Source organism: Gekko japonicus, unplaced genomic scaffold (assembly GCF_001447785.1).
Source record: "Gekko japonicus isolate JY-2015 unplaced genomic scaffold, Gekko_japonicus_V1.1 scaffold1831, whole genome shotgun sequence".
Lineage (NCBI taxonomy): Eukaryota > Metazoa > Chordata > Lepidosauria > Squamata > Gekkonidae > Gekko > Gekko japonicus.
The window spans coordinates 332512-339253 of NW_015177067.1; positions in this window are offsets into that span (position 1 = coordinate 332512).

Sequence of the window (6742 nt, forward strand, 5' to 3'; positions counted from 1 at the left end):
GGGGGGGGCTGTTGAAGTCCCGGAAGGGCAAGCAAGTGGCGAGAAGGCCCAGGGGGCAGGCTTCCTTGCCCCCCCCCCAACCCCCTAGCTTTGTATCCATTTGGTGTATTTATGTTAACGCTGGGCCCTGCTGGGATGGAGGAGAGGCGGCGCAGTGGGGCAGCCCTCTGCTTGGGCGCTTCCTTGCAAGGGGGGGCCCTGCCCACCCAACACGGATGGCTTTCGAGGGCTTGTAAAGCCCCCCGCTGCACCCCCCCCCATTCTGGAAGCAGAAACGCTGCCATCCTCCACTGTGTGACTTAGCTTCAGCTCCATTCCGGCTGCGAAGGATGCTTCGACTTGTGGTTCGCACTGAATGCTCGCTTGCGTAAAAGCCATCAACCAGCCTTGGCTACCTCTGCAGAGTCTGCCCTGACTGGGTCTGTCCTAAGGCGGGGCGGGGGAAGACTGGTTGGAGCCCCCTGCAAGGTGAAGAAGGTATCTGTTCCCCTCCAGAGTGGCTGGGAAGCCCGGGGGTGGTTCTTCAAGCCTAGCACTGACAGGTAACCCAGAGTGTACCTGCTTAGGGCTTTCCTTGCAGCGGTGCCTGTCGGAAGCTGGTGAACCTTGGCATAGTGTTCTGGGGCGCCCTCGCTGCTTACAGCTGCATGGGGGCGGGGAGTGGGCAGGGGAGGGTATCAGAGCCCAACCTATCCCGCATAATCACTGCCCGAGACTTGTAATGGTGTGGGCAGCCCTCCGTTCATCAGCAGGCCAGCCCCTGCGGCAACTTCTCTCTGAGCAGAGCTTCGTGACCCCAAGGGGGCTTCTGGCTTGGCCTGAAATGAGGATACTGTGTCTTTCAGCCGTTTCTCCCCTTTGTACGTTGACTGTCTTCACTGTATGCGCTCCAGTGACTTGTATTCGCAAGCTTGGTGGTGTTCCCCATTCTTGAGATTCAGCCAACCGAGATGCAACTATCAAGCTATTTAAGAGATTATGAGGACAAGATGTTTACTAGAGCCACGCCATAGCCTGGTTCTGTCAGAAACCTTCCCTGTCCCCATCCCAGATAATTTGTGTTTACTTTCTCTGATTTTTTAAAAAAAGAAACTTCGATGCAGTTCTCAGCCCTTCTGAAACCAGCAGGGAGCACTTGGAATTCTATTGGAAATTTTCTTTCTTTCTTTTTTTTCCTGAGCTGAAATCTTGGATGTTTCTCCGTTTCCCCCCCTTTGGTTGATATGATTTATCAGACCAGATTAACTGTGGTTTTGGGGTTTTTTTTTGTGTTGTCTCCCTTCCCCTTTGAGAATTTAGTTTTGGGGGTTTTTTTCTGCACATCTGTCTACTAATAAAATGTGAAATAAAGGACACCTGGATTGGTAGTTGCCTTTCCAAAACTTGCTTTGATTTGCACCAAAGTCTAGAAGGCATTCAGAGAGTATTGCTGACTCTTTGATCTTTCCCCTGTAGTGAGTGGCTACACGGTGGGCTTCCTTGCCTCTGCTATTTAAAAAGGGGGGGGTCTGTATGGACACCACCAGCTAAGTAGTTGTAGTCTTACACCTGGCGTATTGCCAATACAAGAACCAGGGACATATCTCCCCCCCCCCCTTGCGTCACCACTAGTCCTCTTGAATTTCAGAGGGGGTAGCCATGTTGGTCTGCAGCGAAAGGGTGAGGTTCGAGTCCAGTAGAAGAGGAGGAGGAGGAGACTGGATTTATACCCTGCCCTTCACTACCCGAAGGAGTCTCAGAGCAGTTTACAATCTCCTTTCTCTTCCCCTCCCCACAACAGACACTCTATGAGGTAGGTGGGGCTGAGAGAGCTCTTTCAAGGACTGCTCCTGAGAGAACTGTGACTGGCCCAAAGTCACACCAGCAGCTGCATGTGGAGGAGTGGGGAATCAAACCCGGTTCTCCCAGATTGGAATCTGCACTCCTAACCACTACACCAAACTGGCGCTCGACCTTTTTGGAGTATAACCTTTCAAGAGTCAGCTCCAGTAGGTAGCTCAGTGAATCCTTTCAGGTAGCTTGAATATTTCTTTATTTTCCTGACGGGGACTCAAATCAAGGTGGATTACCCAGACTGACTCAATACAGTCAACAAGATGGGACCATAAAATGAGGCATCCAGTGATGCAAAAATCTCTCACCCCGCTGCTATGACCAGTTTTGGCCACGAACTGAGTTCGTAAGAATGCAAGAGAAGCCAGTGGGCCTGCCCCGTCCAACAGAAGTTTCTTCTTCGATGAGGGAGAATTCCCATCAAGGGCGTCTCCAATAATATGCGTAAACAAATAATTCCCTTCTCTTTGGATTACTTTTACCTGGAGTGTGTCATGCGTTGATAGCAGTCAATGGCAGCTGCCGGCTTCAGACTGTGCCCCAGTAGGCTCCTCGGAGACGGATAGGGCCGCCGGGCAACCGTGGAGCAGCTCCCCTGCCGTTCCGGAACTCCTGTGACCGCACAGGGATTTCTCGGCAGCCAAATTACCATGCAAAGGATTGATCCTCCACCGTTTAGGCTTGGAAACGTCCCTTTGGCCATCTGTGTCCCCCTCCGCCTTAAAGAAGTTTCCTACTAGTCACACGAAGCCCGTCTGAGGTCCTCGGGTGGAATGCAGGTGCATAAATATTTGGAATAACTGAAGTGCATCCGTTTTAAGTACGAGTACGTTGCCTCTTCCTTCTAAACAGCTGCTCACAGTTTTTAAAAAAGTCACTTAGGGTGCGGTCAGACGGCGTGCTGGGAGCGGTTTAAATTGTTCCGGCCCTGATGCGGTCTTTTTTAACCTGGAGAATTGTAGTCACACTCACCTCCTTGCTCCGGATCACCGCGCAGCCACATCGCTCCCTGCCGTCCACACATGGGAGCGTGCATCAGGTTTTTTTCTTCTTCTCTCAGTTTGGGCATGCACACAGGCAGCCATCTGTAGAGCTAAAAGTTTAGCACGTGCGCAGAACGGCGATTTCCACTTCAACCCGACTGCTGTAACACTTCCCTTTAAACATTTACCCCGAAAATGGCCTCGGTGAGATCCCAAACTCGTCTAAATGCTAAAACTAGGCACCGTTTAAATATTGTTTTTAATAATGCGGTGGCGGACCTTCACCTATGCGCACACCACCAACGCTTTTTTTAAAAATGGCGGGAGGAAAACGGAAGCCCCGGGCAGCTTTCGAGCGGGGGGGGGGGTTAAATCGAGTGGGGAGGGGGTTTAAACTGGAAGTGGCTCAACACCACAGGAGCGATCAGACGTCAGAAAAGTGCGGCTGGAACCGGAGAATCAGGAAAACACCACTTGGGGACCTGGTATCAAAATACTCTGGGTTAAAGCGGTTTTGAGCCAGAAAGCGATGGCTGGGGACGGTGTGCAGATGTTGACTGTGATCGCGCAGATAGAATCTGTTTCTGAACTGGCACGACACCAGATCAAATGGCGCATCTGACCGCACCCTTAGTAAAAATTCTGCACCAAGTTGGGAGAACGAGGCAGGGGCCCCGCTCTTGCCACTGAGCTCGAGAGGTAAGTGCTGATCAGGGACAGGGCGTGAACGGGCCCAGCGGCAGGATGGGGGGGTTCCACAGTGTTGCATTCGCAATATGTGGCTTAACAGAATCACAGAGTAGTCCAACTCCCTGCTCAATGCGGGGTCAGCCTGGAGCATCCCCGACAAATGTTTGTCCAGCCGCTGCTTCAAGACTGCCAGTCGGGGAGCTCACCACCAATGCTCCCTCTAAGCTGTGGAGTCCTGTGAGCCAAAATTCGACTTTGTGAGCTACTGGCACTAAAGTTGTGAGCCAGCGATTTGGCTACTGCATAAATTAGTTTGTTCTGGAGCCCTCCTTCCTGAGCTAAGACAAATGTGTGAGCTGGAGGCTAAAAAACAGTGAGCTAGCTCACATTAACTCAGCTTAGAGGGAACACTTATGAGTCATAAGGTGGTTGTCAGGGTAACACGGCGGACAGGAGAGTGACGATGCAAACAGCTGTGGGGATATCCCATTAGGGGTAAAAGTAGGCACAACTGTTGGGTAAATAACGCAGCATCTTATGCTGATTAAGTAATTGAAATATTCAGAACCAGGGGTCATTTCCTGCGGGAGCGCACAGGAGCGGAGCTCTGGCAGAATATTTTCAATATTCGTAACAGCTGTAATGTCTAGTAGAACCTGCCATATGGGCTAAGATGATTGTAGTGTAAGCATTACAGACATTACAGCTGTTATGAATATTGAAAATCTTCTTTGATATCTTTGAAATGTCACCAGAGGAAATGAATTACTGAGAGACAGTCTCCGTCTCACATGTTTCTTCGGAAGAAGATCTACCTTCGAAACGGCAAGACGTTCCGGAGATCACCGTCGTAATTTTCTATTTTTCTATTATTGTGTATTTTCATATTTTTGATTCTTTAAAGAAATTTACTAAGCGTCACCTTTTCACAGTTTTTTCTGATTTTTGTATTGTCTTATCATTTGACATCATATCCTACTTTACTAGACTTCCGCCATTAGAAAGATGAGCTTCTTGTGCCTCTTAATCAACGGATGGTTCCAGTTAGCAAGAGCTAAAAGGTCTGGTAGAACGGGTTCTGGAGCAGTGTTCCCCCTAAGCTGAGTTAGTGTGAGCCTAGGTAAAGGTTCCCTTGCTCGAAAGCCAGTCGAATCCGACTCTAGGGTTGCGGTGCTCATCTCCGTTTCAAAGCCCAAGAGCCAGCACTGTCCGAAGATGTTTCCGTGGTCATGTGGCCGGCGTGACTAAACACCAAGGCGCACGGAACGCTGTTACCTTCCCACCAAAGTGGTCCCTATTTATCTACTTGCAATTTCTTGTTTTCGAACTGCTAGGTTGGCAGGAGCTGGAACTAGAGATGGGACTTTAATGCCGGTAGCTCACAAAGTAGAATTTTTGCTCACAGCTTAGAGGGAGCATTGCTCTGGAGCCATCCTTCCTGAGCAAAGACAAAAAATGTGACAGCCAGAGGCTAAAAAACTGTGAGCTGGCTCACACTAGCTCAGCTTAGAGGGAACACCGCTTCCAGGCCCGCAGTGCCCTGAGCTGGACTGCCGGGGCTTGTCCGATCTGATCAGATCTCGGAAGCGAAGCAGGGTCGGCCCTGGTTAGTATTTGGAAGGGAGACCACCAAGGCATACCAGGATCGAGACACAGGGGCAGGCAAGGGCAAACCACCTCTGAATGCCTCTTGCCTTGAAGACCACATGGGGTCGCCGTGAGTTGGCTGCAACAAAAGGGGGCTGTTCATTCACCGTGCCCCTGCATAGTGCAAGGACAAAAGCCGCCCAGGTAGAGACGGCTCAATGAGGAATTCAGACGTCAAGCTTCAGCTGTTCAAGACAGCGTACCCCTCGTGCTTACCACCCCCTCCCTGGAGCAAGAAGGACACTGTGAAGTCCGGTGAGGTCCAGGGCTTCAGACAGAACAGAATAGCGATGCTAGTAGGGGCAGAAGAGTCAAAGAGGGAGGGGTGTCCTCTGACATTCCCCACCAACACCCCAGGCCCTCTTGTCCTCATCCAGAGAAGAGCGATGCTTAAAATCCCAACACTGATGCGCCAGTAAATGTGAGGCTTTAGCCAGAAGAGGAAGCTGTGGAAAGGGCCTAAAACTGCACATGGGTATCACGCACACGCGAAACCAGTCTTCCCTCTAAGCTGAGTTAGTCTGAGTTAGTTCCCGGGAGGGGAGGAAGAATGTGGATGCAGAGGGGATTCGGGTCCCAAGCCTGAGAGGGGGAGTGGCAGAGCGGGGCTTCAGCAGCATTGGTCTTTTTAAAAAAATGTGCTGTCACTGAGCCCGTTTGGCCAGACACACGATTTTAGGTTACGCTGAACAGTTTGGCCCCGGTGGCTGAAGGGGAGAGGAAACCTCCAGTGAATTTCCAAGGGTTTCAGTGAAAAAAAAGCCATTTTTGGTGCTCTTCACAAGAAGGCTGTGCCTGACTCCGAAGCTCCCTGCAGCACTGGGGGTGGGTGGGTATACAGGGCAACATATAAAGCACAGAGGAGACGACCACCAATGTCATTCTGGAGAGCCTACCCCTTGGCCCGAGAGGTAGGTTTCTATACCTGCTTTTCTCTACCCACAACAGGCACCTGGTGAGGCAGGTGGGGCCGAGAGGGGGCTGAGAGAGATCTGAGAGAACTGGGACTGGCCCAAAGTCTCCCAGCAGGCCTCGTGTGTCTCAAAGCGGCTTACCATCGCCTTCCTCTCCCCACAACACGCACCTTGTGAGGCAGGTGGGCCTGAGAGAGTCCTGAGGGAACGGTGACTGGCCCAAGGTCACCCAGCAGGCCTCATGTGTCTCAAAGCAGCTTACAATCGCCTTCCTCCCCCCACAACAGGCACTTTGTGAGGCAGGTGGGGCAGAGAGAGGTCTGAGAGGACGGTGACTGGCCCAAGGTCACCCAGCAGGTTTGAGGTGGAGTAGTGGGGAATCAAACCCGGTCCTCCAGATTATACCCCGATTATAATTCGCTGCTCTTAACCGCTACACCCGACTAAGAATTGCCTTGACATCTGTCCTTTGACCATCTTTTAGGACCACTGAATTAACTGCCAAACACCCTGTCTGCCCGGAGGGCAGAACGAAAAATAAACAGGCTTCCCAAAAAAATGCAGAAACCGTTTGGCTCTTATTACATTTACAAATACATACATTAAATATATTACATACAACAGCAAATCATAGAGGAAGCAGGCAAGGAGTCGCGTGTGTCTCGTGCAGAACGC